Source organism: Leucoraja erinacea, chromosome 33, assembly GCF_028641065.1.
Source record: "Leucoraja erinacea ecotype New England chromosome 33, Leri_hhj_1, whole genome shotgun sequence".
NCBI classification, from domain to species: Eukaryota; Metazoa; Chordata; class Chondrichthyes; order Rajiformes; family Rajidae; genus Leucoraja; species Leucoraja erinaceus.
Genome location: NC_073409.1, coordinates 3,782,289 through 3,800,000, shown reverse-complemented (window position 1 = coordinate 3,800,000; position 17,712 = coordinate 3,782,289). Strand labels below are relative to the sequence as shown.

The 17,712-nt window shown below is 43.0% G+C and overlaps 1 long non-coding RNA gene across 1 annotated transcript in view; it reads left to right on the top strand.

Moving 5' to 3' along the window:
• LOC129712556 (uncharacterized) overlaps positions 1 to 17,712 on the top strand; it is a 378,151-nt gene that overhangs the window by 221,527 nt on the left and 138,912 nt on the right. The window contains exon 4 of the long non-coding RNA XR_008726088.1: positions 1,460 to 1,626. This is a non-coding gene — a long non-coding RNA (uncharacterized LOC129712556). The remainder of the gene's footprint in view (positions 1 to 1,459; positions 1,627 to 17,712) is intronic.

Here is a 17,712-nt window from a genome sequence, read left to right as displayed (position 1 = left end):
CGAATTGAAGAAGCTAGTGGAAAAGATGATTTTTTTGTTATGTTTGAAGCAGAACAGCCTGTGGAAACATGAACGTATAGATAAAATAAGAGATTCTTTAAACACGTCGGGGATTGTCATGTGCTTATGCAAAGACTGAACTATTCTGCATCCAATGAAATCTTCAAGGATCAGCCTATATTCCCCAGACACTGTGTGTTGACATTTAGAGATATAATGATTAATGAATAGTGCCGTCAGTTAATCGTGACCTGTATCTGATTATTAATTGATCAGCTGGTCAACCATTATAACTGCTGGGGCAAATTAATTCAAAAGGTATAACCAATATTACAAAGGTCATTTGAAACTAGTTAAACACAATTGAAAGTTTTTTTTAAAGTTGCATTTACATAAAACATCACAATGATTCTTAACCGATTCACGCTTGATTAGTGAACTCTGAGAAAGTCCTTCATTTCATCCCCTGAAATAAGAACGGTCACACCGAAACAAATGCTTAACGTTAAAACAGTTAATGTATCATTCTGAAAATTATTTTGCTTTATCATATTTATTTAAATTGCAGCTTATGCGAGTGGATATATCTTACTCTGATTTTTTTGGACTGTCTGAAACTGGCATATATGTCGTTGACTTTGTTTAGTTTAGTTTAGAGATACAGCGCAGAAACAGGCCCTTCAGCCCACCGAGTCCGCGCCGACCAGCGATCCCCGCACATTAACGCTATCCTACACACACAAGGGACAATTTACAATTTTACAGAAGCCAATTACTCTACAAACCTGTACGTCTTTGGTGTGTGGGAGGAAACTGGAGCACCCGGAGAAAACCCGGGAGAACATACAAAGACCATTCCGACAGCACCCATCACAGTCTGGATCGATCCCGGGTCTCTGGCGTTGTAAAGCAGCAACTCTCCCGCTGGGCCACCGCTCAGCCTGAATTATGGAACCACATTGAGTTTTGTTCCTGTTTTTTGGCGTAGTGTGTGAGAAAGATCAAATTATTAACATTTAAGTAATAAGTAACTTTACTACTTTTTTTCAACTCATTAAGATGCCAAGTGATGTGCAGATTAGACGCAGATCCTAGTGTGAGATGTTAGGAGAGGCTCAAGGAACTGCAGATACTGAAATCTTGATTAAAAACGCAAAGTGCTGGAGGAACTCAGTGGGTCAGGCAGCATACTTTGCAGGTACTATCACAATGTTTAAGACACATTTTGACAGGTACATGGATAGAATAGGTTTAGAGGGATATGGGGCAAATGCAGGCAGGTGGGACTGGTGTAGATAGGACATGTTGGTCGGTGTGGGCAAGTGTTGTTGAAGGGCCTGTTTCCACGCTGTATCACTCTATGATTTTACCAATGGAGGGAATGGACACAAAGTTTTGAACATGGCTCGGTTTGAAGAGGGTCCTGACTCCATGCGTCAGCTGTCTATTGTGTCCACAGATGCTACCTGACCACTGCCATCCACCAGCAATTGAAGATTTTGAGACGTCCGCACCCTTTGGCCAAATTTTACCGACTCTGCATGATTTGTGTGGAATGCGTTCCCACCGAAGGTTGTGGAGGCCAATCTGGAGGCCAGAACCAGGGTCGGCATCAGATGATCTCAGGTAGGATGGAGCCCATTGTGGCCCATGGTTGGTTTGAAGGTGATTTTCTCTTTTATTCTGTGGATTGCATTTTAATGGGTGATGTGGCACATGAAGCTGACCACGGACATCTCCAGTGTGAGACCAGTCTGTTAAATTGTGACAGGAAACCTCTGGGATTTTTCCGTCGGCACGGTAACTCGTTCCGCTCGAGGTGGCCTCTGATTATGATCAGTGGTCATTAACTTGACAGACACTTTTGCAGCCCTCAAAAACTTTATTTGAGTTTTAAACCCTAAAGCTCCCTCGCTGCTTTCATTTTGTGATGAGATGTCAAGGTGGTTATTTGGTTTCCGCAGCTGCCGAGGTTTATATAGGAAGGGGTTTGCTCTTTCATTTGCACCATGTTTGCTGAGCTCGACTGGCAAAGCAGGCGGGACATGGAGCGAAAGGTTTCATTTGTACCAAACTCACACCGCCTTTCGGTAAATAAACTGTGTTGCCCAGCCGCTGCTAGTGAATGTGATGTATCTGTACAGACCTACAAGTTGCCACGCCTTTGTTACCTTTGCCCTTGAAGCCTGCTCATTAACACACCCCTTCTCCAGGTAATAACGCCAGGTGATTTCTCATTGCACATACATGGCCAACACACACACACACACACACACACACACACACACACACACACACACACACACACACACACACACACACACACACACACACACACACACACACACACACACACACACACACACACACACACACACACACACACACACACACAGCAGCACGGTGGCAAAGCAGTAGAGCTACTGCCTCACAGCGCCAGAGACCCGGGTTCGATCCCAACTTCGGGAGCTGGCTTTGTGGAGTTTGTACATTCTCCACATGGCCTGCGTGGGTTTTCTCCGACATCCTCCCACACTCCAAAGACGTACAGGTTTGTAGGTTAAATGGATTGGTATGAATGTACAATTGTCCCTGGTGTGTGTAGGACAGTGTTCGTGTGTGGGGATCGCTGGTCAAGGCAGATTTGGTGGTTGTGCAGAATGTGGGCAGAGATATCATGGGCATTAAAACCTGAATCAGAGTAATATTGGGAAATATTGGGATATTCAGAGAGTGGTGAGTCTGTGGAATTCCTGCCTCAGAGGGCGGTGGAGGCAGGTTCTCTGGATGCTTTCAAGAGAGAGCTAGATAGGGCTCTTAAAAATAGTGGTCAGGGGATATGCGGAGAAAGCAGGAATGGGGTACTGATTTTGGATGATCAGCCATGATCATATTGAATGGCAGTGCAGGCTCGGAGGGCTGAATGGCCTACTCCTGCACCTATTTTCTATGTTTCTATGTTTCTATGAACCATAACAACATGTAAAAGCCGTTTGGGCAGGTATGTGGATAGCAGAGTGATTGGTGGGAACTAGCAGGTGGGACTAGTGATGCTCCCAATGTTGGGGGCAATATTAGATACCCCAGATTCTCAGGGTATCAAAATCTAAATGTTATTAGTTGTTTAAGTTATGACATCGGATGGAAGCTGCATACCATATCTCGTTGCACATATGTGCAATGACAATAAAATATTATTATTATTATTATTATTATTAGTGTAGATGGGGAATGTTGGTCGGCATGTGCAAGTTGGATTGAGAGGCTAGTTTCCATGATGCATGACTCTACGACTATGACTCTATCTAAAGCAAACACAAACTGCTGGAGCAACTGACTGATGGGTTGAGTTGCTGCCGCAGATTGTATTTTGCTCCATTTGATTAACTTTATATTCCGTTCTCCTTCACGCGCTCATTTAACCTTGCATTGAATTTGCCTGCATACAGGCCATGCTACACACAAAGTGCTGGAGTAACTCAGTGGGTCAGGCGGCATCACTAGGGGACATAGATAGACGATGTTTTGGGTCGGGACCCTTGTAGTTTCAGTTATAGAGATAAAGCGTGAAAACAGGCCCATCAGCCCACCGGGTCCGCGCCCACCATCGCTCACCCATGTACACAAGCACCATCCTACACACACTAGGGACAATTTACAATTTTACCAAAGCCAATTAAAGCACGAGCCTGGACATCTTTCGAGCGTGGGAGGAAGCTGGAATGTACAGAGAAAACTCGCGCTCCTGCGCATTTGGGGGAAGCCGGTGACGCAGTAGCGACGCAAAATGACGCTGTCTCTCCGCGCGTGCACAGTGGGCCCGGGCGGGTTTAGATTGCACTCCATTTGCACTCCACACCATCACCGCGATGCCTCGTGTCTACCAAAGATCCCAGGTGTCTCCTCCAGGTAAGTAGTGGAATATTGCGTTGCGGGAGTGCCCGTTTTCCGGGCCGGGGGGGGGGGGGGGGGGGGGGGGGGGGGGGGGGGGGGGGGGGGGGGGGGGGGGGGGGTTCTGCGGTGTCTGCGGCGCGGAGTCGGAGCCTCGCTGTGTGGTAGGGAGAGAGAGGGTGAGGAAGGGGAGAGAGAGAGCGGGGGGGAGAGAGAGGAGAACGGGGGGGGGAGGGGGAGTGAGAGATGGGGAGGGAGAGAGAGAGGTTTAGGGAGGGGGAGGGGGGAGAGGGAAAGGGGGATAATCTTTAGTGAAATTGCAAAATTAAGCTAGGTTTTAGAGCAATTATATTTTCTCCTCCATTTGAATAATATCAAAGAATTGGAACTGCTTTCTTTTCTTTGATAACAAACCTGAAAAATATGTATTCCATAGTTGCGACTTTTATTTTGCATCATATTTTTAATGTGCACACACTAACACAGTCGAACAGTAACAGGCAACCAAATTAACACACTAAACATTTTCTAAAAAAAGGTTTTATTTACTGCAAAAACTTACAGTATTTTATTTGCAGTGTTTGCTTGCCCCTTTATAACATTTTACATAACATTTTACAGTACAACTCGATTATTAAAACAAGGACAGCTTCAATTCTAGATTTTAAAAAATGTATACAACAATGATCCCAAACATTCCATTCCAACCACTTATTGCTCTTGCTCAACCAAAATTATTTCTGAAATATTGGTCATAAATTTGGTGCAAAATAAGGCTGAGAATGCACCAGAGAGCATCTAAAACCCCCGGCCACAAGGATCTTTGAGCTTTGCGCTTGTGATATGCGCTGCGTGCACTTATTTCACATAATTATTTAGTAATCCTGCAATGCCACCCCCTTTTTGAAAAGCTTCGAATGGGCCTTGTTTATAATATTTTTGACACTGCCATAGGCCTTTCTTACATATGCTGTCACAACGCACTGTAGTCTCTAAACAACACATCAGTAATTTTCCTTGCCCTCCATTTCAAAATAATAGTGTTTTAAGCCGATAACTCGACACTAGCACTGGCAATAAATAAAAAGCTTTCCAGCCCTTATCTCATTGGCCACGCTCGGCTGCACATCGGTGTCAATCTGGTGGATTCTTCCATCTTCCTCTCATCGTGGGGGTGGGGGATTGGGAGGGGCCTCACAAGTCGAATAGCCTAGGGCCTCTCTTCATCTAAATCCGGCCCTGTGCTCAACCCTATCTCACACCTTCAGTTCTTATCTCTGGCCTTTGTTCCAACCATCTGCTGATCAGACGTCCACCTGGCCTGCAGCGCTTTGTCCGGCCACATTCCTCCTCCAGATTTCTTCTCCACCCTCCACCCCCCTCCCACACACAATCAGTTTCGACCCAAAACGTCACCTGTCAATGTTCTCCAGAGATGCTGCCTGACCTGCTGAGTGACTCCAGCACTTTGTGTCCCCCTGCACAACTTAATTGCATTGACTTTAAGTGTGAAGGTCTCACCCGGTCTATTTCATACGCATGTTAGACAGAAGATCATGGGACGATTCCATTAACGTTCCCGCTAAACACGTTAAATTAACCATCACCTACACTAATCCGACGGCAATCAATAGGATTGCATCAGGGTTCAGCGTGCTGGGATGTGCTGTGTATTTTCTGGTGTGACTTTAATAATGTGTGAAATCGCCATTTAGCTAGGGTGTAAGAACACAGTTGGAACTGTCCACTCGTGTTATAGACTCGTAAGGATTGCACTTGTCAGACGAGCTTAACGTGAAAATAAACCATTATTTTGCGCAGTGTACTGGAAGCTCGCGTAAAAATTGAGCTGTAAATACCTCACATCTGAATCACTTCAACAGTAAAATGTGGCGTTGTCTGTAATTTTGGATTTTTCGTGCGTTCTTTGTAAGTGTTCTGAGCACAAGTAAATCATCCCCGAATCTTTCTTTGCCTTTTATATATTGGATTCCTTTATCTACTTCTCTGTGGTTTTCTCTGTCTCTTCCCCTCTGTCACACGCTATCTCCCCAGGTGTCTGGAAGAGATGCATAATTTAAACACACCTTAATCTGCCATGGCATTCCCATTTGGTCGGAGGCAAACTACACTTTATGATGTCAGTTTTCTCTCTAAAGGTCAATGGCAGTATTCGGAGACGCACTTATGATCAACGTCATGCACAGAACGTTTTTCTAAATGCCCTCTCACATGTGCTACACAAAGTGACAGCGAATAACCTTCACCAAGTGCTCCCCTCTGAATTCCACTTCCTACAACCTTCGACTGCCTTTAGATTATCAACTTTTAATAAGTGCAATTCTGACTTGACAATATATCGCCCGGTTCCGCTAAAGAGGAGCCTCGATACGGCCATTACAACAGAAAAATAGAAGCCCTCTTCCTTTGTCCTCTGACAATTTTACACAGGCACCAAACATGGTAACAGAACTCGGCTGGAAAGTAAAGACAGACACGAAATGCTGGAGTAAAACTCAACGGGACAGGTAGCACCTCCCGCTGAGAAGGAATGGGTGACGTTTCGGGTCGAGAGTTTAGTTTGGAGATTCAGTGTGGAAACAGGCCCTTCGGCCCACCAGGTCCATGCCGTCCAGTGATCCCTGCACATTAACACACTTGGGACAATTTACAATTTTAACAAATCCAATTAAGCTACAAACCTGTAGGTGTTTGGAGTGTGGGAGGAGACGAGTGTGTATATATACATACTCACATACACCTACATACACATACACCTACATACACATACACCTACATACACATACACCTACATACACATACATACACATACACATATGAAAGGGGTCTCGACCTGAAATGTCACTCATTGTCCCGCTGAGTTATTCCAGCTTTTTTTTGTCAATCTGTGGTTTAAATCTACAGTTCCTTCCAACACACATACACATATAAGCACCTATAATTATACTGCTTCACCCAGTGTAATGGTTAATTTTCTCAGTGAGGTAATGGACTATTAAGATCCTTCATTTATTTCTGTATGGCATTTATACGTGTAGATTTTCACTGTGTACCTCATGCCTGAACATATCAGATGGATTTCTGAGTAAGAAGGGGCCGTGACATTAAGACCAAGCATTGGCTTTCGATTGCGACTGGCATTGACTCAGGAAAGGGTTTAATGGTGGCTGTGACACTATGAGATATGTATCCAATGGCTCCACTGTTTGTTAGTCATTTTCACCTCGCGGTCATCGGTTCGGGAGAACCAAATGTTCGCACCCCTTGGTAACTCAATTGAGGTAACAATCTCTGAATCAACCCAATGTTGGGCGAGTCCAGAACCAGGGGCCACAGTCTTAGAATAAAGGGGAGGCCATTTAAGAACTTTTTCACCCAGAGAGTTGTGAATTTGTGGAATTCCCTGCCACAGAGGGCAATGGAGGCCAAATCACTGGATGAATTTAAGAGAGAGTTAGATAGAGCTCTAGGGGCTAGTGGAATCAAGGGATATGGGGAGAAGGCAGGCACGGGTTATTGATTGGGGACGATAAGCCATAATCACAATGAATGGTGGTGTTGGCTCGAAGGGCCGAATGGCCTCCTCCTGCATCTATTTTCTATGATTCTATGTAACCCAAGGCCCCTGACTCTCGGCCTGAGGAAGGGTCTCATCCCGAAACCTCACCCATTCCTTCTCTCCAGAGATGCTGTCCGTCCCGCCGAGTTACTCCAGCATTTAGCGTCTATCTTTGCGGCAGAGTAAGTGCAGGGTGTGAATGCAGTGAATTTGGAGAAATTTATAAAGATGCCCGTGAACCTTAAAAGGTAATTAGAGCTTGGTTTAAGGAAAGATCAGTATATCAATAGCGTAATCACTATAGACCAATTACCGTAAATTACTATTGAAGTAAACACATCGTGTACTGATTGGAAGTTGCGATGCCCAGACAATCATCTCCCCATGAGTGGCAAGGGAGCTTTGTTTAATGATAGGTGTGAACACATCTGAGTATGACATTATTGAATGTATAGAGAATGTGTGAAGAGTTTTTGCACTGTTTTTGTTTTGTATACATTTCTCTATTCTGAATAAAGTTCATTTCTGAGATAAATCAAAATTTCCCTCAGTGATCATGTTACTTGTACCCAATGGGTCAGCTTTGTAGATGGACACAATTAACACAGCTGAGTGTTACACTAGTTTAGTGTAATTTAGAGATACAGCACGGAAACAGGCCCTGTCCCACTTTCCAGAGTTACTCACGAATTCTCCCGAGTTTTCCACTTGATTCGAACTTGGAGAATTACGGTAATAGCCGTTCGTAGGTACTCGGGGCTATTTTTTTTACTCATGGAGATTTTTCAACATGTTGAAAAAAGTCCCGACTTACTTGATGCCCCGAGTTCCTACAGCTGGCATTATGAGCCGCCACGAAACATCTATGGTCCCTACGGCCTCCTACAGACTCGCTACCGACATTCCCCAAGTTCGAATCAAGGGGAAAACTCGGGAGAGTTCGTGAGTAACTCGGGAAAGTGGGATAGGCCCTTAACCAGCGATCCCCGCACATTGGCACTGTCCGACACATACTTGGGACAATTTACATTTATACCAAGCCCATCAACCTACAAACCCGTACGTCTTTGGAGTATGGGAGGAAACCGAAGATCTCAGAGAAAACCCATGCGGTCACGGGGAGAATGTACAAACTCCGTACAGAAAGCACCCGTAGTCGGGATCGAACCCGGGTCTCCGGCGCAGTAAGCGCTGTAAGGCAGCAACTCTACCGCTGAACCACCGCGCTGAACCACCATGCTGCCCTGCCTGTGAAATGTTGGACAATATCCCAAAATTCAAAACAAGAGATTCCAAATGCTCCACGGATAGTTGTATCTGGAAATTCTCAAAATTCAGAAGAAATCGGCACAGCTGGTGGAGCTGCTGCCTCACCGAGCCAGAGACCCGAGTTTGATTCTGACCTTGGGTGCTGTCTGTGTAGTGTTTGCACGTTCTCCCTGTGACTGTGTGGGTTTCCTCCGGGTGCTCTGGTTTCAAAAGGTCATAAGGCAATAAGTGATAGGAGCACATTTAGGCCATTTGGCCCATCTAGTCTACTCCGCCATTCAATCATGGCTGATCTATCTCTCCCTCCTAATGCTTTCATTGCACAGGTGAAGTTACTTGTTGCACCAAGTGTATTCATTTTATTCCTTCCATTTAATTAATAGATGTTCTTTATGTTTTGATAAACCAGATAAACCCTTTGAAGCAAATCGGATAAATTGTCAGACATTTAAATACTGTTGATAGCCAAATAATAGACAATTATTGTAGGAGTAGGCCATTCGGCCCTTCGAGCCAGCACCGCCATTCAATGTGATCATGGCTGATCATCCACAATCAGTACCCCATTCCTGTTTTCTCTCCATATCCCTTAACTTTGCTATCCCACTAACTCTATCTAATATTGGATCACGTTGAATTTCAAGAGTGTGAGATATAGCTCTTAGGGCTAACAGAATCAATGGATATGGGGAGAAAGCAGGAACAAGGTATTGATTTAGAATGATCAGCCATGATCATTCTGAATGGCGGTGCTGGCTCGAAGGGCCGAATGGCCTAATCCTGCACCTATTTTCTATGTTTATAATTTCTAACATTTTCCAAAGCTGCAGAATAAAGTTTTTTTTAAAAACTCATGCGGGGCAAACAATGCCTTTTTAAAGGACATCAGATGACATGCAACTCAATCTTCGAGCAAATAAAAAAGGCATCAATTCACAACAAGGGAATGATGTAGGGTGCTGAAGCTACTAAAATTACCAGTATGTAATAGGGTCTGGGCCCAAAGTGACAACCATTTTCTTTGATATTTATCATGTCTTCATGGTAGCAGCCATGCCCTAGCAATTACACCAGTACTCACTGTCCTGTTGCCTTTTAGAATTTATGACAGGTCCATTATTAGGAAATTGGACTGAAATGGGTATAGTGGTATAGCTTTCTCAGAACGCTACAATAGCCTCCTAGATTATGTGGATGACAGCTTTGTCAGTTTCAAAACAAGCCGAGAAGTAGTTTGATATCATTAGTTCTATTTTCTTAATGGGCATCTGCTTCCACTGCCTGCTAGTGCAATATATTTCCAAGGCAGCAACTCAGGTCACTTCAGCGAGATTGAAGTCTTCCGCTAATAATACAGGATGTTATCATTACCCCAAACGCAACATTAATTAAAGCGAACTTTAGTTATGGAATGTGCAATTAGTCTCAGGTCATGGATAACAATTTCATAGTATAAATTGAAATAAAAATGTTCCCTGATAAAAACAATCAAAATTCATATAAAGTTATTACTCTTCCATCCAAAGACTTGCACCTCCACATTCCCCTCTTTGTCGTATTATTGTTAATTATATCTACAAGCCTAATTACACAATGTATTATTTAAGTCCTGGGTGTGCAAGGAAAGTAGCAGCAACTGATAATTGACTGATAATTGATCATAGATCACAAATCATTAATAATTAAGGGACATAATGAATACTTAATTCAGAAAATGACCCAATGTGAAGTAAATGGGATTAGTAAAAGAATCACAATTGCCTTAGGCTTGACAGGTTCCAGTTTGTCTCAGCATAGTGTGTAGTTATTTTCATCATTGTTACCAATCACCGGCTTATAACTGTGGTTAGGTTTAAAGGATCAATGGGGATAGTCTGTCCTTATCCATACCCTCTCATATTCTTTCTTCTTCTCAAACTGCAACCCCACCTGGTAGATTGTTGCGGAGTGCGGAAAAAAAATTATGATCGCTATTTCTTTGATGTCCTCATGACAGAAGAAATAGTGTCACGCTTTTTAGTTTAGTTTAGAGATAAAGCGTGGAAACAGGCCCTTCGGCCCATAGAGTCCACACCGACCATACGATCCCCGCACACCCACACTATCCTACACACACTGGGGACAATTTACACTTATACCAAGCCTATTAACCTACAAACCTGCACGTCTTTGGAGTGTGGGAGGAAACCGAAGATCTCGGAGAAAACCCACGGGGAAAGCGTACAAACTCCATACAGAGAGCACCCGTAGTTTGGATCGAACCCGGGTCTCCGGTGCTGCAAGCGCTGTAAGGCAGCGACTCTACCGCTGCGCCATCGTGCCGCCCGGTGTGAAGAGGTGAGGTAAGATATGACATGTCAGGCTGGCTGACAGTTTCACACAACAGGCCAGTTAGACTCCAATTCCATGAAGACGTCACAAGTACACGTATCTTGGCATGTAGATTGCAGGTTGACTCTCTGACACCCTCTCATTATAGATTTCTGCTTTACAGCAGTGTTCATTTGAAGTAAGCACATCATTTTTGTTCAGCTGATAATCAGGAGACAGATTTTTTTTCCCCCTCTCCCTCTCTCCAGATCTTTCTGAGTAGCGAGTCTCTTTAGTCAGTGAGGAACTGCGAGGCAACACACTGCGACACAACTCTCTCTTATCGGCAAGACTGTTGACAGAGTGTAAAATGTCACGGCTGCACTGGGACAAGTTATGTTCAAGAATGTGAATACATAATTTAGAGAGTGCACACTCTGGCTGGAAGAAGAACAGATTCCTGATGGAAGTGTGTTAAATCGTGAGATACTGTAAGTTAGTCAGACATAACCTTTTTTCCCCAGAGTGGATATGTCAAAGAGTATAGGATGTAGCGTTAGGGTGAGAGGGACACAGTTTAAAGGAGCATGTTTTTTTTGCCCAGATAATGGGGAGTGAGGCAATATTTCTGGGAACACGTTGCCAGGGGTGGTGGTGGAGGCAGATGCGATGGTGATATTTACGAGGCTTTTAGATGTATATATACATATATATATATATGCAGAAAATGGAGGAATATGACTCATGTACAGGCAGATGAGATTAGTTTATTTTGGCATTATGTTCAGCATTGAGATTGTGGGCTGAAGGGCCTGTTCTTGTGCTGTACTTCTCTATATTCAATGTTAATAAATAGAATGTGTAGGTAGACAATATAGACAATAGACAATAGGTGCAGGAGTAGGCCATTTGGCCCTTCGAGCCAGCACCGCCATTCAATGTGATCATGGCTAATCACATTATAGGAACTGCAGATGCTGGTTTACACCACAGATACTCAAAATGCTGGAATAACTCAAGGGACCAGGCAGCCATCCATGTCTGGATGTAGTCAAGAATTTTGTGTTTCTATAAGTTCCCCTCTCATCCTTCTAAATTCCAGTACATACAAGCCCAGTCGACCCATTCTTTCATCATATGTCAGTCCCGCCATAACAGGAATTCACCTGGTGAACCTACGCTGCACTCCCTCAATTGCAATTGACCAAAGGCTAGTTGGTCCCCATTTGAAGCACAGGAGATGGTCCTTAACTTGCCTCGTAGCTGCTGAGACATGTTGGACACAAGGAACTGTAGATGCTGAAATATAGAATAAAACCCAAAGTGCTGGAGTAACTCATTGAGTCTGGCAGCATCTGTGGAGGTGAAATGACAGGCGACGTTTTTGGTTGTTACTAAAGGTATAAATGATGCTGGGACACCTTTTGGAACTTAGTAAAATGCAGAATAAGAATTGATAGTTCAAAATACAAGAAGAAAAGTTCAAGTCCATTCACACTCCACTGTGATTGTTGACCAAAAACGATTACAAATTATTGCAATACGAAACATCGCCCATCCACTCCCTCCACTGACGTCGCCTGACCCGCTGAGTTACTCCAGTGCTAGCCAAGAAATGTTAAGTGGCTTTGTCAAACGCTCTATATTTTTTTGGACTAGAGTCTGACTTTGTGGTGTGTTTTACCACCACTGATGAATTTTCCTTCCTTGTGCTCTTTATTTGGAAATCAAACATTCCTGACGTTTTTGTTCCTTTAAACATAGATTTGACCTCCAGCCACTTGGCCATTTTTTTTTTCCTGGAATTATTATCAGCATAAGTTTCCCATACGAACTCGGTGAGTAAGACTCATAGTTCATTGTTTTGTGCTTCTCCAAGTAAATTCTTTTTGGTTTCTTGCCGTTGATCAGAGGTATCTGCGCAAGATCACATTTTGTGAACCCTTTTCCAAGTTGTCTAAGTAAGAGTTTAATAAAATCTTTTATTGGAAACCTTGGTGGAGCAGAGAAACAAATGGAAACTTAGAGATAAGGAATCTCTGAGGCGAGTGTGTGCAGCTGTTGACATTGCAGGGGGATATAACCGATGAGGAAGTGCCTATTTTTCTAGGCTTGACGTGAATGATGGTCAGGGAAGGGGTGTATATTTATATAAGGGTGAAGATGGGAGTTTAAGGGGCTGAATATTGCTGAGAGAACGACGTTTGCATTCAGCACAACACAAAAGATGGAAATGAAGTAACTTCCTTGTAAAAGAGCTCCCGACAGAATAATTTCAGTTCATAGAGGCTGCCTTGGGCACAGATGAGGGTTGACTCGAAAAATAGGAAATGATAGAGTCAACTTGTCAGGCTGCTTAGTCAGAAACAAAACGGCAAAGTGTCCTTGGGAGGATAGACTGTATATCTTTCAGAAACAATAAACAATTTATCTGGACCCACGTAAATAATTACTGAGACAAACTCACGATAAAACTCGGCAAGAAAATAATGCTTCAAACATTGAAGAGAATGGATGCACTAATTAAAAATGATGATTGATTCTTTTAAAGTTTCACTTTACATTTTACAAAATCAGATTACATTTTAGTAAAGTGTTTAACTGTTAAAGTGACACGTCACATAGATTTATTATTTCAACATCGTTTTGCTGTATTAAATAATACTTTGTACAAGAATGCTACCTTAATTCTGTTCCACATGCTGCTTCTAAATTAAAATAGCAAGAAAAGTTATTTTTTTATTTTATTTTGAAGTTTCACTTTATATTTTACAAATCAGATTCCATTTTAGTAAAATCGACCTGTTACAGAGATTTACTAATTTAACATAATTTATAGTTTGCTGCATTAAATAATAGTTTGTACTAAAGAGTTACCTTTTAAGAATTAGATGTTCCATATGCCCATTCTAAATTAAAATAGTAAGAATAGTTATTTTATTATTTTTAAATATTGATCTTTTAAATCCATTAAAAAAATGAGGACATACACAGAGAGGTGATGTAATTAATGCATAACTTCAAATTTGCAAGATTTGACTGAACAATGATGATATTTAATTTGTAGGTTAATTGGCTTCTGGACATTGTCCCTAGTGTGTAGGATAGAACTGGTGTACTGTGATCACTGGTCAGTGCGGACTGAGTGGGCCAAAGCGTCAGGTTTCACTCTGTATCTCTAAACTAAACTAAACTAAACTAAACTAAACTAAACTAAACTAAACTAAACTAAACTGTTATCTATCCTTCTGATTCTGTATCCAGAAGGCAAAAAAAAAGGAAATAGTCTGAATATTCTTGTACATAAATCTGACTTAGTCAATGCTTTCTCGATGCAAACTTCAATCTGGAAAGACTTGGATGCCTCAAGAGTGCGGAATGATTGTCACAAAATGCTGGAGTAATGCCCCTGTCCTACCTAGGAAACCTGAACGGAAACCTCTGGAGACTTTGCGCCCCACCCAAGGTTTCCGTGCGGTTCCCGGAGGTTGCAGGTGGTTGCCGGAGGTTGCCGGTAGTGGAAGCAGGTAGGGAGACTGACAAAAACCTCCGGGAACCGCACGGAAACCTTGGATGGGGCGCAAAGTCTCCAGAGGTTTCCGTTCAGGTTTCCTAAGTGGGACAGGGGCATAACTCAGCGGGACAGGCAGCATCACTGGAGAGAAGGAATGGGCGATGTTTCAGGCCGAGACCCTTCTTCAGACTCCAATGACAGTCACTAAGGTTCCAGCATCTGCAGTGTCTTCTAATTCCATGAACACGTCAGCTATGGCTCCGGGGATGTTTCGTGGCTAATCACCAGCACTCCTTAAAAGGAGCAATCTGGTGTCAGTCTTAACAATTGCTCTGCAATAAAGTAAACCCTCGTTATTATGAACCCCTTTGTAATGGATTTTGGTTATAGTGGACAGACCTTCTGACCTTTACCAGCAGGTCAGGCTGCTGATGCCATCCCAGGACAATAAGACTCTATTCCTTGGAGCGCAGGAGGATGAGGGGTGATCTTATAGAGGTTTAAAAAATCAAAAGAATAGGTCAGGTAGACTCACCGAACCTCTTGCCCAGAGTAGGAGAATCAGCAACCAGAAGACATGAGGGGGAAAATATTTAATAAGAACCCGAGAGGTATCTTTCTTACACACAGGTGTTGGGTGCCTGGAACAAGCTGCCGGAAGAAAGGGTTGAGCAGGTACTATCGCAACGTTTAAGAAAAATTTAAGCAGGTACATGGATAGGAAAAGTCCAGAGGGCTATGGGACAAGTGGGACTAGTGTAGACAGGACATGTTGGTCAGTGTGGGCAACTTGGGCTGAAGGGCCTGTTTCCCTGCTCTAAGACTCTCTATGGATCAGTGAACTAAGCCTCTCACCCTGACTAACTATTTGTCCAGACAGTGATGCTTCGCAAGCAGTTAATAAAACAGGCTATCAAAGCACCTTACAGTGGAGGGCCTAAGCCAACTTGACATAGGCCGGGTTACCTATTCCTGCTCAGTAAGATTCTTTATAATCACAGTATTTCATAATAAAATATCAAGTTTCTTTTTATAAAATCCACCATTGATTTTCTCAAGTAAATTATAAGAAAGGATCATTTTAATTAATTATAAAGAAAAAAAATGAGGATAAAATATATAATTTAGGGGCGGCGCGATGGCACAACAGTAGCGTTGCTGTTTACGGCGCTTGAGACCCGGGTTTGATCCTGACCACGGGTGCTGTCTGTCAGGAGTTTGTATGTTATCCCCGTGACCTGCGTGGGTTTTCTCCGGGTGCTCCGGTTTCCTCCCACATACCAAAGACGTACAGGTTTGTAGGTTAAATGGCTTGGGTAAAAAATGGTCCCTAGATATAGCGTGTAGTTTAGTGTTGGTGTACGGGAATCACTGGCTGGTGCGGACTCGGTGGGCTGAAGGGCCTGTTTCCATGCTGTATCTTTAAACTAAACTAAAAAAACTAAACAAGCACAATGCACAAGAATGTTGATAAAAATATGTTGGGTTTTTTTTGTGTAGACCATTTCGGCACAAGTCAGAGGTTATGCTGTGATCCTGGAAGAATTCAGGTGAATAAGTTCATAAGTAATAGGAGCAGAGTTAGGCCATTCGGCCCTTCAAGTCTACTCTGCCTTTCAGCCATGGCTGATCCACAGCATTGCTCCCTCCTAACCCCATTCTCCTGCCTTTGCTCCGTAACCCCTGATACCAGTTGTCGAAAGCCTCCAGACGTCGGATGATCTTTCCCCTCCGATGCTGAGTATATCGTCCCACCTTATCTCCCTGCACGTTCAAGGCTTCTGCAGGTCGATCATAAAAGCAGCACGCTGCTTCCTGAATGCAAAAGCTCATTATATCCCTTCTCTCTCCAATTAAAAAGTTCATAATGTTAATTAACAAAGCCAGTAATAATACAATAAAGTTTGCTTATCAAATGGCTGGTGTTTACTTTGTGTGTCACTTTCACAGAACAAGTGAACACACACACCTTTCATGTTTACACCAGAGGGGGAATTTTTGTCTATTTTTCCCTGTTTTCTCTCGTTTACGAGTGTTTTACATCCAACGGCTGGCGCTGATAGAAAGACTGACCTTTAAGCTTGTTGATTAATAGCATGATCTGTTTTCCCTTTTTCACTGTTTAAAATTACCATCCATTATAAATGTGGGATGACTATGTGGCATTAGCCCTTTTAGCAGTCACGAAATTATAAAATATACACTTGCACAGTAAGCAATTTTAACAATCTGCACAGTCATTCATCTTTTTAATGAGTCTTGTTTACAGCTCTCTGCGATGTACATCGTCACTCTTCCAATTTACATCTTAGCCCCTTTAATTAACGGGGAACTGTAAAAATAGGAATTTTTAAAAATAAATTCTGATTAATTTGGAAAGCGGGAGGTTGGGGGGGGGGTGGTGGTGGTGGGGGGGGGGGGGGGGGGGGGGGGGGGGGAGAGAGTTATTATAACCTGTAACGTTTCCTTGTGAACGCTTTGTTCCTTTGTTCTTTATTAGATGCAGTAAATTAGCAAAACTGAATTACTGTGACAAAAGACTCCTTCATATTATGGTTTACCACCTACTGTAAGGGCAAGACCTAAAAGTTAGGTCTCTATTAGGAAAAATCAGGACAAATAAATCTCAGTGTTGTGTCTAAGAGGAACTGCACTTCTAGCCACCAAATATTAAGGAGGTTGGTCACCACTTATTTTTTACACTAATATACTTTTCAGCCATTAAAATGCGCATCATTTTTAAAAGCAGGTGGGATAAGGTATTGTTAACTTTCCTGTGTGTGTAGGAAGGCTCCTCGTTGAGAATGGGAAGTGCAATTAATTGCTGATATATTAGCATCGCACCCAATCTCTTTTGTGGCAAATTCATCATTTTCATTTAAATTATCATTTCAGACCAATCTTAAAAAATTGCAACTTAAAATCAGAGCGGTTCGTAGAATGATGAGCCTGGGGTGCACACAATGAGATGTGAGGCATTCCAAACTAATTAAGGATCAAATCTCGCAGGAAAGGCACAGAACGCTGGAGTAACTCTGCGGGCCAGACAGCGTCTCTGGAGAACATGGATAGGTGACGTTTTGGGTCAGGATCCTGTACAGGATCCTGACCCAAAACGTCACCTATCCATGTTCTCCAGACACACTGC